Genomic DNA, 11,050 nt, shown 5'->3' on the forward strand with positions numbered 1-11,050 from the left:
CATAATGAGTAAATTCATTCTCCTTGGAAACCCAAACATGTTTAACACTTTAGATAAAGTTCCCCAATTCATACTATCATAAGCTTGCTCCATGTCAAGCTTAACCGCCATTAACCCCTTCTTCCTTTTGGACATTCTAAGTTTATGGATAACCTCTTGAGCTAAGAGACAATGATCAGATATAGATCTACCATGAAGAAAAGCAGCTTGTTCTTCAGTGATACAATTAGCAATGAAACCCATCATTCTATTCAAGATCATTATAGCCACAAACTTATAAGTAGATTGGCACAAGCTAATAGGTCTATAGTTTGATAGTAAAGAAGGCTTCTTAATCTTGGGAATAAGAATAAGAAGAGTATCCTTCCAATCATTAAACATGACACCAGTTTTAAAAAAAATCATCAATAGCCTTCCATGTTTCTTCCTCCACAATTTTCCAATAAAATTTGAAAAAAGACATAGTAATACCATCTAAACCCAGTGACTTATTGTTACCTTGCATGAAGACTGCTTTTGTAAGTTCATCTTTAGTGAAATCCAGATTTAAAAGATCAATATCTTCTTTGGAAAGCAGCAGATTTTCTGGACAGGGAGGCCAATCCGACAGCTTACAAGTTCTGGCTGACCACTTTTTCTGAAAAAACCTGTAGAAAACTGTTTCAATTTGCTCCAAATCATCCACCACTGCCCCATTCTCATCTTTGATTTGCCATATCATATTACCATTCCTCTTAGCTGAAGCATATTAATGAAAAAAATTAGAGTTTTTGTCTCCATCCTGTTGCCATCTGATTTTGGACCTTTGGTTTCACCAAGTAGAGAGTCTACTCAAAGTAACATTGAGTTCATGAACTTTGTTCCTCAATAGTTCCAGTTTGTCCACCGTTAAACCTCCTTCATTAGCTTCCTCAATCTGTAACATTAAGATGCCTTTCTTCAGTTCATCTCTTAATAAATTCAGATCACGACATTTGTTCCTATTCCAGTAGTGCAAAGCCTTAACAGCTCTCTTCAGCTTCCTTTGGAGAATTTCAGCATTAGAACCATGATCCATTTTCTTCCAAGCATTGAGAATAATGTTCCAAGTGGCTGGATAAGTCTTCCATGTATCTTCAAATCTAATGAAGCCCGATCTCTGATTATGATGTTTCACAAGATTGATAGAGATAGGAGCATGATCCGAAGCAACTCTAGGCAAATGACGCACCTTGACCATAAGAACTTTGTGAATAGCCTTAGAGTTCAAAAGACACCTATCAAGTCTCTCCCAAATTCTATAATTCCCTTCTTTGTTATTACACCGTGTGTAGCTAGGACCCACAAATCCTATATCATGAAAATCATTATTAATCATAAAGTTCTTCAAATCTTTGGAACCCTTGGAGAGATAGAACCTCTTTCCACCCCTTTATCCTCATTGGAAAGGATACAATTGAAATCCCCTCCAATGATACAAGGATCATCACCATTTAATTTATTTTCAAGCTTGCTTCAAAGAGATCTACGGGTTTGAGCATCTTTCCCACCATAGACCGTTGCAATGTTCCATTTACCCAAAGCATTAGTATTTAGCTGCCCAATAACTACCTGGGAAGAGTGATCAACCATTTCAAATGAAGCAAAGTCCTTCTTCCATAAAATTAAGATACCACCCGAAGTGCCACATGAGGGATGCATGAAATAATCCCACTCACTACCAATGATCTGATTAACATCACTTCTATCAAGAGAAGATATCTTAGTTTCAGTAAGCCCCACAAAAAAGCCCTTATAATCCTTCACAACTTCTTTAAGGTATAAGGAGGCCTCCCTCTTTCTAGCCCCCCTACAATTCCAAAAAATAATTGACTCCATTAAAAAATAATAGGGGAAGGATCCCCTACTATTTTATTAATTTCCTTATCTCCTCTTCTCTTCCGTTGATTAGTCTCCATAGGTCCTAAACATCTCAATTCTTTTGAGAGTTTACATTTTTCCAGAATTTGACACAGATACCATCAGATCTTCAGTAATCTGTTCAGCAATAGCACTCTGCGAATTTGGAGTAACAACACCTTCAACTGAATCCAAATCAATGGATTTAATTAAACTCTTCTCACTAGCCCTTTCAACAACCTCTCCCTCCTCTAATTCACATTCCAACGCTTGGAATTTATTCACAGTAACCGGTATCTCCTGAACCTGTATTTCAGCAGGTTCCATTGCTGATTCAGAAATAACAGCAATAGCATTTTGATTAAAAGATCCATCCAACTGTTCAGTAGTCTTCCCCTGTTTCATGGCTTCAACAGGTTTGTAACCCTGTTTAACAATAGTATTAACTCCAGTATTTTTCCTGGTATTTCTGAATCTTCTGCTATTAAAATTTACATGGATCCATGACCCATATTCATCAACTTGTTGCTTAGCTTTATCAGTCTTCACAACCTCATCATATTTCACAATTTCATTAGAACTCTAGCTTCTTCTTTCCTTGTCCATAATTGATACGGACTCAGGACACACATTCTTATTGTGACCAACTCTACCACAATGATAACAGAGAGATGTCAGCTTTTCGTATTCCACACGTTGATAAGTTCTTCCGTGAATACCTTCTATCCACACTCCTGTAGGGAGTTTCTTCTCCATCTCAATATGAACGCAATATCTAGTGTATTCCCTCTTCCCCCATTTAAACGAATTCCCATCCAGCATCAAAGGAGTTCCTATCATAGAGGCAATCATTGGAATATTGTCATCATCCCAACAGCTCAAAGGCAATCCCGGGAAACGAATCCACACTGGTGAAGTAACTCCTTTTAGCGAATCAGTAGAGAAGGAAGACGATCATCTGTCCATATGATATGGTTCCCAATGTACCAAGGACCCCCATTCAACACCTCTTCCATGGATTCCAAACTCGCAAACGAACACAGAATCCAGCTATGGCCCAAAGTCATCAGATGGAAGCTACCATACATACTCCATTGCCTTCGGAGTTCTTGACTACAAACTGAAAAAGGCAAGTCCCGTCCCAGAACCTTGATAACCAACGATTTCTTCAAAACTTGAGAATTAGTTAATTCCTTATCAGTTCTTAACTTCACGGCTAATCCATCCTCAGTTAACTGGGTAGAATTAGAATCAAAATTCAGTTTAATGTGTTGCGTCTTTCTCCAGGCCGATTCAAACTTATTCACAAGATTAACACCACCATTCAGTTTAATACCCTCATCTAATTTATCTCCAGCTTTCTCAAAAGCACCAGTCAGGTTTAGATTATTATGATTCTTGATTTCAGAAGCACGCGGCCCAGCACGGTTCATTACCTTCAGATCAATATCTGAAGATAACGATTCTATATCCAATTTCGAATGCAAACCTGGAATTCCGTCTTCATTTCGATCAACAACAACACCTTTGCCTTTCCCTTCCACAATTGGTTCAAGCCTCTCCTGATGCCTAATACCTTCCCTGATTACCAAATTAGAAGAAATTATGGGTGTTTCTTGATCCCCAAGAACACCGCGATTACTGATGGATCTCTGATCAACTGGTTTAAGAATAATATTACGAGGAATACCAGACTGATTACTACTGCCGGCAATCCGCTGCCGGCGGTCGGAGGATGCCATCCTTCCACCGCGAATCAAGCAGAAAAGACCACAAAATAAAAAATAAAAAATAGGATGCAGTTTCTCTCTCTAGAACAGGACGCATAGCTTCTCTCTCTTCTGCTTCATTTTGCTTAAAAATTCACTGATACTCTTCACTGGGAGGTCTTAAAGCATAGAGTTGAAGTGGCTTCAAGTCAAAAATATTTAGAGTCTACAAGATCCAATCAATTTTTATCAAGTGGTGAGTTCATTTTGAATCAACTAATTCATTGTGAAAAAATTCCTGAAGATGATGCTTATGATCCCCCTTTTTAGTTTTTTTTTTAATTCTATTTTTTTGTGAATGGCCTCTCCAAGTCATCCAATGTAATGCACAAAAACATAATATTTTTTATATACAAAAATTCTCAATTAGTCTTTTATTTACCATTTTTAGAAATGATGTGCTGATATGTTGGTCTAATATTCTTAAAATTTTATTTGCTTTAATATTTGAGAATAATGATTATCAATCAACAAAAATAAATTTTGAATTTTAAAATTCAAAAAGGAGTGCATTAATGTTGGACCAACTCTTAATATTGCCATTTTTTCATTATAAATAATTTAATAAAACCAGTTCTTCAACTTATTCAATTTTGATCTTAACTCCTTTCCCTAGATCTTTCTCCTTCAATTCCAATGACTTCCTCTCCACACAATCATTTATAAGCCTTCATTGACTAAAGGTCACTTCTCCTTCAAAGATGGCTACTACAAATATGAATATCATTTGAATAAAGTATTTCTTGAAAGATATCGTCGAATCAAAGTTTGACTTCCATAGATTAACACATTCCTCAATAAACAGAAGCATCCAAAATGTCACATTTATATCATGTATATATAATTAAAGAGTCTCTAAAAATCCCAAAATATTGCAATAATAAATAGTCTACACATCTCTGTTGTAGACTCACTTAAATAGCTATACATCAAAATATAAAATTTTATATTAACATGATCCTAATCTGCTTCCACCTTATCCTTGTCCCTTCATATAATAATAGTCAAAATAAAATTTAATAAGCTAAGAAGCCTATAAAGATATGCAATTCTAAATAATTCAATGAACAGTAGCGAACACTATAATTGCATTCATAATTAAACCAACTCATTTTATAATTTACAAAATAGTTGAAAAATATATAAATGCTTAATTGAATTAGTAATAACAACAAGTTTTCTACAATATTGATAAGCCTGTAAACATTATCATAATTAATTATTTCAGGTTCTGGCATTTATATAACATAAAGTTAAATTTTATAATTTCATAATAATATTCAATACAGCACAGGTAGAACCAAATATTATTGCCATTAAACTACATTAAGGTTTATTTTGCCTAAATGAGGGTCCATTTTGCCCCACTTACACATGTATTATTATATTTTATTGTTAACCCTCAACTAATATGATATTCATTAGGCTTCAAAATTTTTAAATTTAAGGATTTATTGATCATTACATGCTTTATGACTTAATAAAGACATATTTAATATAATGTTTGCATGAGAAGAATAATACAGTAGTATATAACTCGAAGTTATTATTTTCAAATTGCTGCCAATTAGAAAAAATATTTTGATAATAATATATTACCTCATTTTACTTGAATAATTAAAATTTGCATATGGTTGATCATACCTGAATAATTTATTGTAAAACCACTCAATCAAATTGAAATAACTTTAATATCTTTTACCCTTCACTTTTAAACCAATTGCAATTGTATATGCCTATAAATGCTAAAATTTCTTTTTTTTTTTAATTAAAATTGTATTTCTTAACTTCATGATGAGTTATCTTCTCAATTTGACATCTCATACCCTTTTTCGCTCTTAAATCACCTACATAATCTATATTTCTCAAATTCCATAATTCATACAGTTTATTTTCCAATCAATTGAACAAAATTACTTTATTTCTAAAATAGCAATTTTATCTCCCAACCTTCCCTCCGCATATACTAGTTGAATCCTAAATCATAATTGTGCAATCTCCTTTAGGAATTTTTACAAACAATGGAAATCTAAAATATGACAAAAATACAATCAAAATGCTTACTTATACTCTTACTTCCCTTAATTTCCCCTTCTCCCTTCGTCCTCTACCTCCACCAAATTGATCCTCCTTCACTCGAGTAATTATTGTGTCCGGACACCGAACGCGTCCAGAGACCAATAACAAAGCGCCACGTCACTTGGGCACTCGGTATCATGCTCGGTACAGCACTCGATACCGCTCTTCCTATTAGCCAAACTCTAGCTCCCACTAGAACCCAAAAACTCTTTTGGGGAAGGCATGACTGAATGAATGTAGTAGACTATTAGTGGAATGGTAAGTTAATTTAATATATAAGTTAATTGTTAATGCCTAATTAATTATTAATATTGTTGCGGGCTAGAAATTATGCGGCGATAGAGATTTGATTCTACGTCTTAGCGTTGTACGTATAACTAGCACACACAGAGAACACAGGATTTTTTACGTGGAAAACCCTAAAAAGGGAAAAAACCACGAGGCCTCGCCCAGTTGAAAATGATTCCACTAGATTTCGAATTGGTTACAAATGACTGGATCACATAATTAAACCAACTCATTTTATAATTTACAAAATAGTTGAAAAATATATAAATGCTTAATTGAATTAGTAATAACAACAAGTTTTCTACAATATCATCGATATATATGTTATACTTTGCACTTAAACATATAAACATCTTTTATTCTTCGAAGCCTGTAAACATTATCATAATTAATTATTTCAGGTTCTGGCATTTATATAACATAAAGTTAAATTTTATAATTTCATAATAATATTCAATACAGCACATGTAGAACCAAATATTATTGCCATTAAACTACATTAAGGTTTATTTTCCCCCTTTTTTCCCCACTTACACAGATATTATAACATTTTATTATTAACCCTCAACTAATATGATATTCATTAGGCTTCAACATTTTTGAATTTAAGGATTTATTGATCATTACATGCTTTATGACTTAATAAAGACATATTTAATATAATGTTTGCATGAGAAGAATAATACAGTAGTACATAACTCGGCGTTATTATTTTCAAATTGCTGCCAATTAGAAAAAATATTTATATAATAATATATTACCTCATTTACTTGAATACTTAAAATTTGCATATGATTGATCATACATGAATAATTTATTGTAAAACCACTCAATCAAATTGAAATAACTTTAATATCTTTTACCCTTCACTTTTAAACCAATTGCATTTGTATATGCCTATAAATACTAAAATTTATTTTTTAAATTAAAATTGTATTTCTTTACTTCATGATGAGTTATCTTCTCAATTTTGACATCTCATACCATTTTTCGCTCTTAAATCACCTACATAATCTATATTTCTCAAGTTCTATAATTTATACAATTTATTCTCCAATCAATTGAACAAAATTACTTTATTTCTAAAATAGCAATTTTATCTCACAACCAAAATTACTTTAGGAATTTTTACCAACAATGGAAATCTAAAATATGACAAAAATACAATCAAAATGCTTACTTATACTCTTACTTCCCTTAATTTCCCCTTCTCTCTTCGTCCTCTTCCTCCACCAAATTGATCCTCCTTCACTCGAGTAAATATTGTGTTCGGACATTGAACGCGTCCAGAGACCAATAACAAAGCGCCACGTCACTTGGGCACTCGGTATCGTGCTCAGTACAGAACTCAATATCGCTCGGTATTCGTCCGAATTTTTGATTTTTTGTCTGGATGTAATAACTTTTCCCTTCACTCACGGTAGCCCCTGCATTTCCCGCTCTTCCTCTTAGGCAAACTCTAGCTCCCACTAGAACCCAAAAAGTCTTTTGGGGAAGGCATGACTGAATGAATGTAGTAGACTATTAGTGGAATGATAAGTTAATTTAATATATAAGTTAATTGTTAATGCCTAATTAATTATTAATATATAAGTTAATTTTTACCTTATACTTTTGGGCATTGCAGGGCCAAATCGCCTAGCATTACTGTGAGAGATGGTTGAACCAGTGAATTGACAAGACAAATGGCGAGCCAATGCAAAAAATGGAGAACCGACTCACTATTCCAGCAACACCATCAAGCTAGCTTCTCGACGCCAATTCAGTTAATTTATAATGTTATGAATAGTAGCATTAGTGTTCATGTGGAGAAGTTGGCACTTTGAAGAGATGTGTGTGTGTGAGTGAGCGTGAGAGATAATTTCTCGTGGATAATTAGCTATTTTGTACATATATTGAGTTTTTTATTGGTGTAGATTAAAGAGGAATGCTAAGGAGTTTGTACTACTAATTTGGGTAACTTTTATCCTTTATTCTATATTTTGTATTTTATTTTGTAGTTTAAATTTATTTTGTTAGTGAAATGAAAATATTTGTGATATTTAATTGTATCTTTATGTGTAGCTAACCTCATTTTTCTAAATCTATGATTATTTAAGAACCATTATTTTCATAGAGTATGTTTGTTATTTATTAATTACTTCAAGCTATTTTAAATTCCTTTAAGGTTTATTTAATTTATGTATAAGTCATAAAAAATAAAAACTTAAAATCTAGTATGATCTAGAGCCTTGACAAAGGAGTAGAAGAATAAATAACAATTTTAAAAATATAATCTTGCAATAACATAGATATACGGTGGTTAGGAGTATGAGATTTTAAGGAGATCATTTACTATTTATTCGGTCATTCTCCTTTTAGTAGAAAAAACATAAAACATAAGAATTATTGTAAGAATATTAGTTTTCATTAAATCACTTTTTTTTTTATCATTTTAATATGTATAAGTAATAGCCAAAAGGATATATACATGTATTAATTCATTACATTGATATTATGAAAAATAAATTAAGTTGATTTTTTTACTGAACTAAATGTTAATTAAATGAACTAAATATTAATCAATTAATTAGTGATGTAGCACTTTAGTTAATTAATTAAATATTTTGTAGTAATATAGTTCCACTTAAAATCTCATGTGACAGATCAATTGCATCAAATGATTAAGATTGTTTAGGAAGATTTTAATGGAAAAGGTATTTGACTTCTTATAATATTATATATTACTTATGTTAAACACTAACCCATTCTATTCCTTTCCCCATCCCCATTAATTTGTTCTCCATTCTCTGGAGCTCAATCAGGGAGTAGGCCGCGAGCAGAAGCTCGGAAAATCCATGAGGGCTGCTTCTACTGCATGCGGGTCCTGTGATTGTTGGGGAGAAAATAGTAATGTAATAAGTAAAAGTGAAGGAAAAGGAAGTAGGGAAAAGAGATTAGGAGAGGAAAGAAGGTTGAGTTGATTGTCACATTTATACAACATAAAATTTTAGGATTTTCTTTTAGAATTGATTTTATTAAAATTCTTGAATAAATGTTATAATGTATGCTTTGCAATGTATTATTTAGATTGTATATAAAAGGAATAGAAGCTAAAGTATTTTAGGTGAACAACTTTACCCAACTACCTTAGAGAATGAGGTGAGATATCCAAGTTGTGGTATAGGAAAAAGTAACATTTTTATATAATTATTGCAGCATGTTTATCTAATTGTGGTACTAATTATTTGCATGATGGGCATGTTAATTGTGTACTGATGCATTTGATTTCAAAATTTATTAGCTAATATTTACCGGATATACAAAGGTATATTATGAAAATATGAAGCTAATGAAAAGGTAAATGATAAAAATTATATTATGGGGGATAGACTCGCACAAATAAAAATGAAAGACCTAAAGAGGTAAGCCTTAGGAATCCTACAAGAGGCACCTAACTCTCTAATGTTTAAAGTTAGAAATTCAGATCCAAACTTGAATGAGAGAATTGCACTCTCAATTTTAAAAGTTAAAAATTCGAACCAAATCTTGAATGAGAGAGTTGTAAGTATGCAAAAGTCTATATTCATCATATGATTAACCTAAAAGTATTAGAAAGTAAATAAAATAGAAAATATGGAAAGTTAAAGAATACATATAGTAATTAGCATTATTATATATTGATTTCTTATATCTCATGATTCTTATAGAAATTCTAATATTATTTATAATTGACTATACATTTTATTTTTCATATTTCTTATACTATGCTTATGTGTTTCTCTAAGCTATGAGCATTAGCTCATAGTAGTAGTTATACTGCAAGAAAGAGGAATGAGCTAGTTAGGCGCTAGGAAGGAGATTGAGTGCACTTTTATGTACATACATTTAAGGTGTGCATAAAAACTAGCTAGAATAGGAAACTTTACAGATAAATTTTTTGGTATATAAATGTTATTAGAAAGTTTAATAAATTTTTATATTTTTTTAAGTATATATTGTAAATAAGCTTCCAAAAAGAAAATTGATAGATAAATTATTAAAACTAAAAAATGCATTAAGATAGAATAGTCTAAATAGATCATTTATGACTCAATCGATTCTGATAAATTAATTCAAGATGAGTGTTAGTAAGAGATATGTCTATTCATATTCTCCTTATCTCTTACATGTCATGTTCACTAAAAGGGGATAAAATGGGGTGTGATAGCCTTATTGATAATGATATGCATTCACATTGGTTGTAACAATGTGTCACACCTAATTTGAAAGAATTATTTCTTTTTAATTTTAATAATAATAATAATAATAACTATTTAATTTATTTTATCAATAGTATAAAGATCAGTGAGAATATATCTATTGATCAAAGCATCAATATATATCTATATTCATAATCCATATCTAATACGTACTTAGGAGCATACAACTATAACAATCCTCTTTCCACTACTAAGTACAAAATAATATTTAAAGATAAAAAACAAATAATAGGAAAACCTGAAGAATCCTGTGATTGATTAGTTTTACATTCTTGATCCTCTTATTTGACCTAAAATCATTTAAATCATATATAATGGGCTAAAAAGCCCAGCAGGTTACCAAATCGTACAAATGAACTCAAAGTACGATAAATAAGAAGTATGCATGTTATTAGTCAAGTTATAGCAATAGTAGTTAATATGATCATGAATATGTGTATAAATAATAAACTATATGCAATAGGAATAAAATATGTAAAGCAATGGAACATTATGATACAGAGGCTAATAAAACATTACAATATAGAAATAATGAAATCTATAAACTAGTAAACCAAAAAATTAGTATGGATATCAAATCAATAAAGTAGTGAATTATTATTATTAAATCATATGTTGTAAAGGTGATATTCGATTAATAAAGAAACTATACATATCAGTTAAATTGAAGTATCTATGAAGACTGTGAGAATCATATTAATGTACTAAATTATATAAGAGTATGCACATGACATTCAACTATTTTATATAAATATGAATATCTTATATCACATGCTCAATATTAGAATCATTAAC

Source organism: Dendrobium catenatum, unplaced genomic scaffold (assembly GCF_001605985.2).
Source record: "Dendrobium catenatum unplaced genomic scaffold, ASM160598v2 fragScaff_scaffold_1024, whole genome shotgun sequence".
NCBI lineage: Eukaryota > Viridiplantae > Streptophyta > Magnoliopsida > Asparagales > Orchidaceae > Dendrobium > Dendrobium catenatum.